This window comes from Mytilus edulis, chromosome 10 (genome assembly GCF_963676685.1).
Source record: "Mytilus edulis chromosome 10, xbMytEdul2.2, whole genome shotgun sequence".
In the NCBI taxonomy this organism is placed as follows: Eukaryota; Metazoa; Mollusca; class Bivalvia; order Mytilida; family Mytilidae; genus Mytilus; species Mytilus edulis.
Genome location: NC_092353.1, coordinates 57,295,423 through 57,310,422, shown reverse-complemented (window position 1 = coordinate 57,310,422; position 15,000 = coordinate 57,295,423). Strand labels below are relative to the sequence as shown.

Below are 15,000 nucleotides of genomic sequence, written 5' to 3'. Positions count from 1 at the left end.
AGAGGAGAAGATTTTTGTAGAAGTTTAAAAAAAATTTGACTATAAAGGTCAATAACTCCTTAAGGGGTCAACTGACCATTTTTGTCATCTTGACATATTTGTGTATCTTAATTTGCTGAACATTATTGCTGTTAACAGATTATCTCTATCTATAATAATATTCACGATAATGACCAAAAACGGCAAAATTTCCATAAAATTACCAATTATGGAGCAGCAACCCAATAATGGGTTGTCCCATTCATCGGAAAATTTCAGAACAGGTACATCTTGACCTGATTAACAATATGATCGGGCGTCAGATTTACTCTACATGCTTTGGTTTCAGAGTTGTAAGCCAAAATCTACATTTTACCCCTATGTTCAATTTTTAGCCATGGCCGCCATCTTTGTTGGTTGGTCGGGTCACTTGACACATTCTTTTAAGTTAGATACACAAATGATGATTGCGGCCAAGTTTGGTTAAATTGGCCCAGTAGTTTCAGAGGAGAAGATTTTTTGTAAAAGTTAATGGACGACAGATGACGGAAGACTAAGGTCCTGTGGGCCAGGTGAGCTAAAAAGTGACTCAACTCTTTATCATCGTAATAATAAATTAATGGCACATCATCAAAAAAAGATTGACCATGCAATTTCATAATCTCTTCATGTTTGACCTTAACACCTAAAACTCAGTAGAGATTTCCATGTATTCTTAAAATGTATTCTGGTGCATTAACATATGTTAGGCTTTGAACTATTTCTTATTAATTAAGGCCATATGGATGTCTGTAATGGCTTACATCAAAATTTACTAGTTTTTGACTATGACCCTTCTCCATAGATTGATTTTTAAGATTGACTTAAAAAAACAAGTAAAATTATATATATATGTTTATTTCCTGTGTGTATGATAATTGTTTGAATTACAACATTTATAAAAGTCTGTGACTCATTCTCTATCAGCACACAAAATACTAAGTATATTTCGTTCAAGTCAGCTTCTCTGTGTTACAGTTCCATATATGTCCATTCTAGAAGAAAAAATCATTAATTAATAGATTTATAGTATAATATGTAATGCATTGCATATCATTTTTTTATCAAAGTTTCGTATTGTCTATTTGACTTTATGAATGATCAGAATAGTTCATACAAAAATAAGAAAAAAACCAATGCATAATGATACATGAACAATAATTTTTTTTACCTATAATCAAATTCAGAACATATCAGGAGATCATGTGCAAAAATCTAGTAAAATATAACATATATTTTTTCATATCTTTGAAGCTATTACATATTGATCTTATCTCCCTTTGCAACTACAATGTACTACAGAATGTAATTTAAAAGCTAAAATTATATTTCCCAAGGTATTTTAGAGCTTTGTTTAAAGAAAACTAGTTTGTAGAATTCATAGAAAAACACCATTCTAGAAGAAATAATTCAAAATCTGATATAATATACATGTATATATATTTATAAGTTTAGTAAAATAAAACATGCGTCTGTCTAAGTCTTTGATAAGAGCAATTTATAGCTAGAAACAAGCATGAGAGGAGGCCACTAAAAAGAGCATTTTTTCCGCAAATATTTAATTTTGACAAATGTAGTTTTCAATAATTTTTCTTCAACACATTCATTTTTTCTGCTTGAAAAAAACTTTTGATAAAGGAAATGTGATATATATACAGTCTGCACCAAAATCCTTTCTCAACTACTAGTCCAAAGACCAATATTCGGACATTTTTCTTATTGGTTCAAACAAAGTTTTGCAAAAACTTACTAGTCCAAAAGAAATTTACTAGTCTGGGGCTTCAGATATGTATGCAGAGATATATTTTATATATAAAATGAAGAAAGGAAATGGGGAATGTGTCAAAGCGACAACAACAAGACCATAGAGCAGACAACAGCTGAAGGCCACCAATGGGTCTTCAATGTAGCGAGAAACTCCCGCACCAGGAGGCGGTGTCCAGCTGGCCCCTTAAAAAAACATGTATACTAGTACAGTGATATTATATATGTATGTTTATAGTGGCTCAAATATCCAATTATCTCCAACTTCAAATCAAGAAAAGAAAAATCACAAATTTATAGATATTTGAAAAAACATATGATTAGTGACAGATTTCAATATTTACATGATGATGAAAACCTTATGAAACAGTGTATTGAACTAATTTACAATATGATCAAAATTTTGGTGAGTTGCTATAAATTTGCTATAGTTTGTCATTTTTTGCCAAATTGAATGTAATAATACGAATGAAAGAGTAAGATCAGCAAGTCTTAGAAAAACTGTTTATTTTCATACTTAGAATATGTTTTTTTTGGAACTCCAAACACACTCTTTAAATATTGACTATTTTGACAAAATGATTTCTCATTTACAGTCATATAAAATTGCACATTAGTTTACTATCAAACCGACATTCAAGTACAAAAGTAGGGTTGTTTGACCCTACCTATATTTCTAGCATATTACAGAAATAATCAGTTTTAATGAGGACTATATTTCATGGTCTAAAATTGCCATTTCACATTATTTCATCTGTTTCAAAAGATTGCAGTATTTTACATTTATATATATATATATATATATGACCTTAGTTTTTTCATTAAATGTTATTTTTTAAACTACTACTAGAAACTTAATTTACACTTTAAATATGAATTCACTTGTCCTATTTTTGAGAAAAAAAAAATGATGTTCTATATGTACATGTATGTATGAGGGTCTCGATTTTTTTTTTGGGGGGGGGGCGGGGTCTGGGTCTGTTATTCTGTAAACATTTAATTTTCACCCCTTTTTTTCTCTCATCTTCAAAAAATTAATACCTTTTTTCTCTAATCTTCAAAAAATTAACCCCTTTTTCTCTTATTTTCATTTTTTTTTGCCCATTATTCTCTAATCTTTATTTTTTAAGGGCATTATTCTTTAATCATTTAACCCCATCCAAACACTCATGTATACATTCAAAATTCTAATTATTTTATACATAAGACCCCTCATGTATCATTCAACATTCTAATTATTTTATATATAAGACTATTTAAAACTTACCAAATGATAAAATACTATTGAAATTAACATTTCCCGCGATAAAATTTAAAAACTGCTACTTCTCACATCTCCTGCCTGTCCTGGCACCTCATGTTAATATGACAGTGTCATGATAATCAGTTACTTAGTACAAGAAACCTAAAAAAATAATTATCTATCATCAGAATCAGCACTATATATTTTAAAATATATATACAGCTAGTCAACAAAAGAGGGGTACTGATCATGATTTCCCCCTGCACTCTTCTGTGTCTTTACCTTCAGCCTACACATGCAAGTCTTAAATGGGGTAACATTGAAGACAAGGACACCAAAATAGCATAAATTCAACAAAAACACAAAAATTAAAAATATATAATCATACAATATATAATCATATAATATATGGTTAGTGGAATATAATAGTATTATATATGCCTGGTTTTCTGTAAACTAGCCATTAGAAGCTAGAACAGAACAGAACATATTTTATTTCCAATTAAGGGCCCACAAGGGGCATACAGAATATACATGAATAAGGCAAAAGAATATTGATTTGCATAGGTACATAGATACTAGATGATCCAGCTGATAGATGGAATGTACATGTACATTTTGTGTACATTGTAATAAAAATGGGTGATTATGCATTGTACTTGTACATTTTTGTAAATTAAAATACATGATTCTGGCATTTGAACATAACTATTAGTATTTGCAGCCTATTATCTATCTATCTTCCTTTTAAGGAGTGGACACATTCTTGAGTGTTACTGATATATACTCCAGCTTATAAATGTTGTTTAGAAATTATAGACACAAAACCTGTGAAGTAGATTTTTTCTTTTCATGACATACATGTACAAATAAATAATGACACCATAATTTCATAGGTAACCTTTTATTGCTAGCTCATTTGATTCCTAATCATGCATGCGTCTTCCAATAGCAGATACATGTATATGCTATTGCTTAGAGCTAATTTTTGGTGCTGCTTTTTATAATTTATTTTGCATGCCCCGTGCCTTGTTTTATTTGTTATTGCATATGTTTTTATATTCGGTGAAAAGCTCATTAGAGCTTATGTTTGTATTGTTTGTCAATATGCTGAATCCAAATAAAGTTTTACTTACTTACTTACTTGCTAAGGATTTGTATAGTATCCTCCTTGCTCATGCTAATGCCACACAATAATGATAATGCAGTGGGTTTTTTGGGGGGAGAGGGGGTGATCCTACCATCTTTAATATCAAGCAAACACTATTTTCTGTCTATGAGAATAAATGTATGCATGCCACAGTATGGTACCGCAGCTAAAATAAAGTGTGATACCTTTTTTTTAAGTACCCCCTCCCCCTTTTTAAATATCTATTATTTCTCCTTCCAAGAAACGGCAATTTTGTTTATTGTCCACCAGCGATCAGACCTGACACCTATGCAATTGAATTCTGTCATATATATTGATTTAAAATAGTTATATCGTTTAATATAAGTAAAATCATACCTGCATGGTTTGTACGCTGGCGGCCGCCAACTTGGAAAACGTAAACAAAGTAGTTCGCATGTACGCACTTTCCACAGAATGGTCAAACGGCTACAAATTGTCGTATGTTTAAAAATGAACCGTTAAAGTTAATACAAAAACATGTTTTAAATATCTGTTTATGCAATTAACGAAAAAATGTATGCATGCGCTGCGGATGCTTAATCTCTGCAAGATCTTGCACGGTGTGAGTACGGCTGAAGGCAAGGGTGTTAAACGCAGGACTTCGGGAATGTCCGGAGAGCCGACAACCTTGCTTCGGAAGTTGCAAAGTTAGAGGGTGAGCGCTATAAAACCAGGTTTAATCAACCATTTTCTACATTTAAAAATGCCTGTACCAAGTCAGGAATATGACAGTTCTTGTCCATTCGTTTTTGATGCGTTTTGTTATTTGATTTTGCCATGTGAATATGGACTTTCCGAATTGATTTTCCTCTAAGTTCAGTATTTTTGTGATTTTACTTTTTAATACCATGCCAGCTCTAGACCTCAATTAAACTGAATTATCAAATCATGCTCACTCAGGACTATTTTCCTGAACTTAAATTGCAGATCAACAGTAATTGACTTTGTAAGAATTCTTTTTGAATTAACTTTGCAATTCCACGTGTTTTTCTTAGCTTCTAATAACCACACATGTGGCCTAAATTAGGCAGGTTAGATTCATGTATATACTGGTTTAATAAACATCAACTTTATCTCTAAAGTGTAATATTGTATATTGTTTTTGTTTTTTTTATGAAACAACTGCTGGTTGTTAATATAAATTATACTTTTGATGTAGGAAACAACTATAATATTATATATTTTTGAAATAATACATGTGTTGTGGCTTTTTACACAAACAATCAAGCAAACACATAAACCTAATGCCATTAGTTTATAATAATGTCGAAAAAAGTTGGAACTCCACGGTAAATTTGAAAAGGTGAAAATCTTTAAAACAAAAGAAAGCAAACCGCTCGTCCATATCAATCAACAAAACGACTGGAGAACACTGTTATTTTCCTATTTTAGAACATACAGATGTCGAAGATATAAATATATTCAAGCTATACAACAGTAGTTTATAATTCAGTTATTGTATATACATATATATATATATATATATATAAGGCGCCTAGATAAAATGAAGTTGTCCTTTTGGGTTTTTTAAGTCTGTATTCTATTTGCTCTACCCCTGGTGTACTGAATCTAACAAATAAACTATATAGATCAGACGCTTTAAAGAAAATAAGATTCATTTGGTTGTTAATGTGTCACAGCATTTATTGCAACAACCAACTTGTCAATCAAAATTTGATGACGATTAAATAATGAAAGACCATCCAGCAGTAACAAAGTTATATCTGAAGCCAATGGGTATTCCATAGCAGCATCAAGTAAATTCGGCCAACAGTACATGTTGAGTACTTAGTTGTGCAACTGGAAATCCGCCATGCAAATTACAAGATGAAAATAATTCAATCTTTGATGTGTTTTATTGTGTTGAAATATGCAGTTTTAGTTTATAATTAGTGGAATACCACCACGTCATAGTACGTCACTTTCAATTGCATAAGAAAAAGGGTCGGAAAATATTCCATTGAATTTGACAGTTGTAGGAAATCAATGCTACATTTCCTTGCATTAACGAAATTCTGGGTCATTAACATCTATCCTGGGTATTTCAAAGCCCCATTATTTTTTTATTTGGTGTTTCAACTAAATACTTTTGGAATCTTGAGGTTACTTAGTTACTTAAGCTAGTACACATTTTAATAAGAGATGAAAATGTGCCTGGTTAACTTCGAGTGATGGTTATTTTCCTATATGCGATGAAAAGTTATCTAAAATTTTGTCTATCATACTGTACAGTATACCACTTTACTCATGTCAAGTATTTCTTTATTTTAAACAAAGTTAAAATCTGCACAGTTTCTTAAAAATTGTATATTTAACAAAGACTAAATGGGAAAAATCAATGGTGGTATTACACCATCAAAATGCATAAAACTTGACCATCCAATGATAAATATTATTTCTGGACGATAGTATATAATGTTTCTGTTGTTTACGTCGTAGTTGTCTCATTATACATTAAACACAAATTTTTAATGAATTTTACCTTTTCGAAAAATGATTGATTCAGTATGTCTGCACTGTTTCTACATATTACATAATTCAAAACATTACAAATCTATTTTTAACTTTACTATAAAAAAAACACCATATAGAAAATGTTCTGTTTCCTTGTGAGGGTTACGGGATAGATGTCAGTTTTCCGGTTAAGAGTAGTTCGTTGATAAGTGTATGGTAACGCATCACTCTTTTGCTTGGAGCTTAAATGAATGGTAAGTGCAATAATTTAATACTTATATACGAATCGAATGTTAAACTTTACAGTAAACTTTAGATCAAATATTATGAAATTCAAGCTGCATGTTGTGAAACAATATATGTCATTTCTCAAGTCACTTAGTATTATTTTGGAAAAAAGAACAAGCAATTGGCATCTGTCATATCAGGAGTGGGTTGCACAAACGTATATTTAGTCGATAGACTATTTCAAACTACTATTATACTATTAAAAATCTAATTGACTATTAGTTTAAAGAGTGAGTTAATCACTATTACGTTTTTTATTAACGTATATGCTATTTATTGACCAACATTAACTTTTTGATAGTCAATAAAGCATCGTTAAATCCCAAGAAATATTTTGATGTGCGTGCGTTTTCGCGTTTTTTCAATATTTGTCACGACGTCATCAACTTATGGTATTGCTTAAAATTATACTGCAATGTGCAGTTTTTATTAAACGGATTTCCGAAAGAATCGGAATTAATTTTAAGATGTAAGGCAGGCGTGCCGGCATATGCTGTATAAGAGTCCGTTCATCAACTCGAAAATGTTTTGACGAAATCTGCACAAATTTAGTTATGATAGTTCCTGTGACATAATGAAGGTCAAGTTTGGTTTTCACGTTTTTTGCATTTCTCGTTGTTGAGTTGTGGACCTCAGTAGGCAAAAGGGATACTTATTCTATGATTTTGAGTTATTTCCATTTAAATAGAAGTATAATTTCTATGTTATTTGGAGGGCCTCTGTGACCATGTGATCTAAATAGTTACTACTATAATCACTAGCCAACTTAAAAAAAAATGCTTATATTGTCTGATAATAAACATTTATTTAGATTTCTGATTTTGAGTCAAATTTTCAAGTTTGTCCAAATCGGGGTCAAAAATAAAATTTTGATTGATTTTGAAATAAATTTAATGTAAGAATTCTATGAAATGCTGATTATTAACCTGTATTTATTTTCATTATTAACAACATTGAGATGCAAATGGTTCTAGATTAACCAACTTTTGTTTGATTTCATCGAAAATTAATATTTTTGGGGTTCTTTTATATGCTGAATCTAACAATGTACTTAGCTTTCGAATATTGGACAATAAAAGTTAAATGTCCGATTTCAAATTTTTAGTTCTTTGACCACATTTGTTTTGTGTCACAAACCTATGCTGTATATTCTTTTTTCGTTAAAGTATAAATATTGTGTTTTGTGTGCAAGGGCGTACTTCAACTGTGAATATGCTCAAAACCAAAAAAGATCAAACATTATTTCTGAATGTTGTCGATTGAGCTTTTGTATAGCCATGACATGACGAAAACGTTTTCAGGAAATGATACTTAATTGTATGAATACCGTTGAAACATCGACGGACAAACTGATGGACGAGGTGCCAAATTGTAGTCCCCTCAATTTCCGTCCGTAGGGTACTTATTACAGTGTGATAAAAAAGGTTAATTACACTTGCCTTAACATTATATTATAACATAACATTGATATAAGAAGAAGCCTGGATAGAAGAGTTAAGTCGTCTAACTATATATTCAAACTAAGTAAAGCCCTGACCTCGCTGACAACAACAAAAAATTTCTTCTTTTTTGACATTTATATATCGTAATGTTCAGTACCTTTATTTGTATGGACAATTTTTCGGCTTGTAGCCTCGATACTCGTTTGTTTATGTTTTTTTTTAAACCAGTGGTTGGTTGGGTGCTTTTTTTATTCTCATGTTTCTTCGACAGTACTTGTGTCATAATATTTTGAAACCCGAATAAAATATTTGTGTTTGACACAAAGGACCGACCTGTGGTAAAATCAGGAAATGAAAAGGGGCCTGTGTGAGGAATGTAGATACACATTTGCAAACGAGTTACAAGAAATTACGTGTGTTGTCATTGAAAAGAACAGAAAAGTATAATCTCATTAAGTTTTAATAGATACCACAAACTAGAGGCTCTAAAGAGCCTGTGTCGCTCACCTTGGTCTATGTGAATATTAAACAAAGGAATCAGATGGATTCATGACAAAAATGTGTTTTGGTGATGGTGATGTGTTTGTAAATCTTACTTTACTGAACATTCTTGCTGCTTACAATTAGCTCTATCTATAATGAACTTGGCCTAGTAGTTTTAGTGGAAAATGTTAGTAAAAATTTACAAATTTTATGAAAATTGTTAAAAATTGACTATTAAGTACAATAACTCCTTAGGGGGTCGATTGACCATTTCGTTCATGTTGACTTATTTGTAAATCTTACTATGCTGAACATTATTATCTTTATCTATACTAATATTCAAGATAAAAACCAAAAACAGCAAAATTTCCTTTAAATTACCAAATCAGGGGCAGTTACCCAACAAAGGGTTGTCTGATTCATCTGAAAATTTCAGGGCAGATAGATCTTGACCTGATAACAATATTATACCGTGTCAGATTTGCTCTAAATGCTTTGGTTTTTTGAGTTATAAGCCAAAAACTGCATTTTACCCCTACATGTATGTTCTATTTTTAGCCGTGGCGGCCATCTTTGTTAGATGGCTGGGTCACCGGACACATTTTTTAAACTAGATACCACAAAGATAAATGTGGCCAAGTTTGGATGAATTTGGCCCAGTAGTTTCAGAGAAGAAGATTTTTGTAAATGATTACTAAGATTACGAAAAATGGTTAAAAATTGACTATAAAGGGTAATAACTGCTAAAGGGGTCAACTGACCATTTCGGTCATTTGACTTATTTGTACATCTTACTTTGCTGAACATTATTGCTGTTTACAGTTTATCTCTATCTATAATAGTATTCAAGATAATAACCAAAATCAGTAAAATTTCCTTAAAATTACCAATTTAGGGGCAGCAACCCAACAAAGCGTTGTCCGATTCATCTGAAAATTTCAGGGCAGATAGATCTTGAGCTGATTAACAATTTTACTCTGTCAGATTTGCTCTAAATGCTTTGTTTTTTGAGTTAAAAGCCAAAAACTGCATTTTACCCTACGTTCTATTTTTAGCCGTGGTGGCCATCTTTGTTAGATGGCTGGGTCACCATTTCGGTCATGTTGACTTATTTGTAAATCTTACTATGCTGAACATTATTGCTGTTTACAGTTTATCTCTATCTATAATAGTATTCAAGATAATAACCAAAAACAGTAAAATTTCCTTAAAGATACCAATTGGCGGCCATCTTTGTTAGATGGCTTGGTTACCGGACATATTTTGTAGACTAGATACCCGAAAGATAAAAACACTATGCGGGACAAATTTGCCATTCCGGTATCGGCAAATCTGACTTTGTCGGTTTACAAGATATAGAAAAAAAAATTTGCCCAGTGATAGATTATTGAAAAATTTAAAAAATGCCATATGTCCCAACTTGTCACTGTTGTCACTCTTGTCACTGCAGCTGATTAAAAGTACATTTCCCATGGGAAATTTGATAATTCCCATGGGAATATTAGAATTTCCCATGGGAACATTGAAAGTTCCCATGGGAAAAATTACTTTTCCCATGGGAAGTTTAGAGTTCCCATAGGAACTTTAAAGTTCCCATGGGAACATAAGTAAATTGTTTGTTCCCATGGGAAGTTCTAAATTTCCCAAGGGAACTTGTCTTCCCAAGGGAACTCCTTTTTTTCCCATGGGAAAATACTTTTCCCATGGGAACAATATTTTTTCCCATGGGAACAATAATTTTTCCCATGGGAACAATAATTTTTCCCTTGGGAACAATAATTTTTCCCTTGGGAACAATATGTTTTCCCATGGGAACAATAATTGTTCACATGGGAAGTGATATAACTAAAAAGAAAACATAAAAAAATCCTCTAATTGCATGAGTGAAGCAATTTCACAAAACGGACTAAGTTATTATGGGTACAAGTATTTCTTTGAATCTTAATTGTAGAAATATATAATTGTGTGTTCTACGATTTTTGTCTGGGCATGCTTAATTGAAAGTAAATCACTATGTGTCAAAAATTTAACTACTATAAATTCAGAAATTATTGCTGTTTTTATTATTGTGAAAATAGTGACAGGGTTATAATCACAATAATATACACTTGCATATTGAAATTTTTTTTGAACTAAACAGGATTATTCTAAATTTTGCACACAAAAAAATGATGAAATTGAGAAAAATCGCACTTATAATTGCTAGCAATAATTTCTGAATTTTCAGTATATAGTTTTGCATATATAGCTTTCACACCATTGCACACAGTGTCTTATGTTTATCCATTTGAATGTTTTTGTGTTTTTTTCATGCAGACATTTAAATGTTGATAGGTCTTGCTCATTGTTGACGGCTGTTCAGTCACTGGCTGAAAATACCTTTATCTCTGGTTTTTAGTTTTCTCATTGGCAATCACATACCATATCCTTACTTAATTTCAACACTTCTTAATTTAAGTTATGTACATTTGAGAATATCATTTTCAAAAAGACAAAACATTACAATTGGTATAACAAATAAGGCACTTGTGTTTTAATATTTCATCTTTCACTGAGATAACACCATCAAGTAAAATGTGTGAAACAAAAACAGAAAATTAAACAAACAGCAATAAAATAACTTAAGCAAGTGTCAATAAACCTGCACAAATAACATGAATAATATATCTAAGGTCATAAGCAAGTGACAATAAACATACAGCAATAATATATCTAAGGTCATAAGCATAAACATGCAGCAATATTATACATTGTATATCTAAGGTCATAAGCAAAAGACAATCAACATACAGCAATAGTATATCTAACATGTCTAAGGTCATAAGCAAAAGACAATCAACATACAGCAATAGTATATCTAAGGTCATAAGCATAAACATGCAGCAATAATATATCTAAGGTCATAAGCAAGTGACAATCAACATACAGCAATAATGTATCTAAGGTCATAAGCATTTTAAAAAAACCATGCAGCAATAATATAGCTAAGGTCATAAGCAAGTGACAATCAACATACAGCAATAATGTATCTAAGGTCAAAAGTATAAACATGCAGCAATAATATATCTAATTTCATAAGCATTAACATACAGCAATAATATATCTAAGGTCATAAGCATAAACATACAGCATTAATAATATATCTAAGGTCATAAGCAAGAGAAAATAAATAGGTCTTGTATAAGAATATTAACAGTATCCGGGACAAGTTTGCAATTCCGCTGAGTGCAAAAGTTGTCACCTTAATTTTTGGAGTTAAGTCAAAATGAAGTTGATAACTTGATTGGTATTGGTTCTCTGATATTTGTCCTAAATATGTTTGGCTCTAGCACCACTGTTGAAAAAGTAATGCCCCTTTTTTCAACAATTTCCTCAGAGAAAAAAGAGTTTTCCTCAAGGGAAAAAGATTTCCCTTAGGGAATTTGCTGCATAATTATTTCCTTTGAGGAAATTCTTTTTCTTTTGAGGAAATTTGCCACTTCAAATTTTCCTTTGAGGAAATTTCCTCTAAGGAAATCATTGTTCTTCAAATTTCCTCTAAGGAAATTTCTGAAGATCAAATTTCCCTTAAGGAAATGTTTTTCCTCTATAAAAATTTCATAACAGTACAAACATTGACAAACAGTATAAATATATATGTCTCCTAGACTGAATTATTGATCATGTTGATACAAAAGATTATATAAAATAAACACTTTTCATGTCAAATTAACTTGTCTTCTGTTTCAGCTGCTGTGTATAATTATTCTACCCCCTACATAACAGTTCAGTGCATAAATAATTCCATTCACAAGACATCTTCCTTCAATTGGTTGAATAAATTTTGGCAACTTGTTCTTCAAACATCTTCTCTGTATATTTGATATGATGGAGAGCCATGTACATAATATTATGTACATGAATGGATAACGCATGTGTTTATTTCGACAACAAACATGACAAAGATACTATTTTTTTTCTTAATTTCTCCATAATCCATCAGTGAATATGTAGGTTGTTACATTTTACACCATTGTGTCCTTGTGCATCTTTGATAGTACTCCATTTTGTTTATAGCAATTTTGTAGAATTTTTTCTATTTCTTTTTCCAGAAAAACACACAATTGTGTTCATTTCACATTAATTAATCCAATTAGCACATTATGTAGAAAAGTATTAACAAATAAGTTTCCTCTTCAGTATAGACTTGCAGGACCTGACGATGATCATAAAAACCAAGATATCTGACCTATAAATACACAAAATAAAAAAAAGAAGTTATAAACATGATAAATGGAGAAAAAAACAGCAATATAAATAGGCTTATTTTATCATGTTTTAATTAAAGTCATAAGAAACCTCAAATTAAAAAAAAATATGTATAATAATTATGTTTTTTATAACTAAATGGATAGTTTTCAGTTTCATGATTATGCAACTTAAGTACATATACTTTTTTCTGAGGAAAATTCTTTAATTTGTCCACATTTAGAAGAAGTTTACTTATTTTTAATTGCTTGCTTCCAGGAAGCAATTCGCCGATACATATTTTCCATATACATAGTGACCCGAGCGTAACCCTCCTCGTAAAAATCCGGTGACCACAATATGCAAGGATCTGTCATTGAAATAAACAAATAGCTGATTATACATGTTAAACACGTGCTCAATACCCATGCTTTTTGTGATTTGTTTACTATAAGGTGGCAATCGGTAAAACTCAGCTTCAAAACACGGCATTTAATGAGCAGCATTATTTGTTAAATCATAACAAACAGAGAGAGAAAAAATTGACGATTTATATGATATACTTGTGAAAATAATGATAAAATCGTGCACAGAGGACTAAGTTTATGATGTATACATGCAATGGTTCAAAAGTTGGACAAACTTTATTTTTCATCACTCACTCGTTTCATATGACTTTAACATTTGAGAAACTTTCATTTGATATTCTTACTTGTCATGCTTTATATGAGTTCTCTTATTTCAGTGCTTTGTGTCCAAGATTAAATATTCATTGTTTAGTGCCTTGCAGTGATATTTAAAGTTTAGCCACTTGCAAAAGTTGTTATAGAATGTTCATATGCTGTGTTATTTGAACCACTGTCCTATATTATGGTCAGGTAAGAGGTTGAGTGCTCACAGACATGATATTTTTTTATTAATTGTTATTGTTTTTGAACATGTTGAACTAAATTGGATTGTTTAAATCTTTTCATGTTGGGATCTTTATTGGCTGACCTATAAAGGAAGTGTTGTCTCATTATTGAAGGCCAGCCCATCATTGGCCTTTAATTTCTTGCATCCACTTCTTTGAACTCTGGTGGATAAGTCACTCATTTACCATACCACATCTTCTTATTTTTATAAGAGTCATCATTCAAAGGCAATTACTTTTATCATGTTTATTACTGTAATTCAGAAATTATCCAGAGGTTTTTAGTAATGCGATTAATGTGACTGGGTGAGTATCGCAAAAATAAGAAATCATATTTTGATAACAGAAACATATATATATATATCATGTATATATAATTGATGCAGATTTTTTTTGTAATCACAATAAGTTGTCCATTCCCTGAAAAATAATAAATGCAAGCAATAATTTCTGAATTTACAGTATATAGAAGTGGTCTTACCATTTAGGCCTTGTTGTATTCTGTTTATCTTGTTTTGTCGCTCATTTCTATTGAAACTGTTTATATTTTTCATTATTTTTCTATATTTATTGTCCTATAAAACATAAAAAGGGTAAAAACTATTATTAAACATCAGTATTTTCTTTATATACAATAATATTTAATAAGAATGGAATATTTGTGCTATTTCATTTCACAAACTTTTGGTCAGTCATGACTTTCAAAGACTTTCACCCTGGTAGTTTAAAAAACAAACATTCCCATACTTTTTCTTGGTGTTCGTACTAATTTTTCATTGGACAACAAAAACATGATTCAACTATTCTTCTATGATTTGTTTTGCTTGACTACGTTAAACTCTGAAATATTGTTTACAGTATAATCTGTATGTGTCTAACTCATCAAAATTTCTAATTAATATATAAATAACCAATAAGAATGCTATGCATGGCTCAGCTTGATACAAACGTACACTTTAAACACTGAACAGTTGGAGCAAGTATGGACACAACATTC

General features: G+C 30.9%; 2 long non-coding RNA genes across 2 annotated transcripts; both read right to left on the bottom strand.

Annotated features, from left to right (window-relative positions):
- Window positions 1-881: 881 nt before the first annotated feature.
- LOC139492498 (uncharacterized) lies at window positions 882-4,690 on the bottom strand. The gene is made up of 3 exons (XR_011656862.1): window positions 4,533-4,690; window positions 3,050-3,187; window positions 882-1,013 (listed from the first exon to the last, which is right to left on the bottom strand). It is a non-coding gene; the product is annotated as an uncharacterized lncRNA (long non-coding RNA).
- A 6,676-nt stretch (window positions 4,691-11,366) lies between these two features.
- On the bottom strand, window positions 11,367-14,578 carry LOC139491526 (uncharacterized). Its single transcript, XR_011656567.1, has 2 exons — window positions 14,485-14,578; window positions 11,367-13,091 (listed from the first exon to the last, which is right to left on the bottom strand). It is a non-coding gene; the product is annotated as an uncharacterized lncRNA (long non-coding RNA).
- Between the last annotated feature and the right edge of the window lie 422 nt (window positions 14,579-15,000).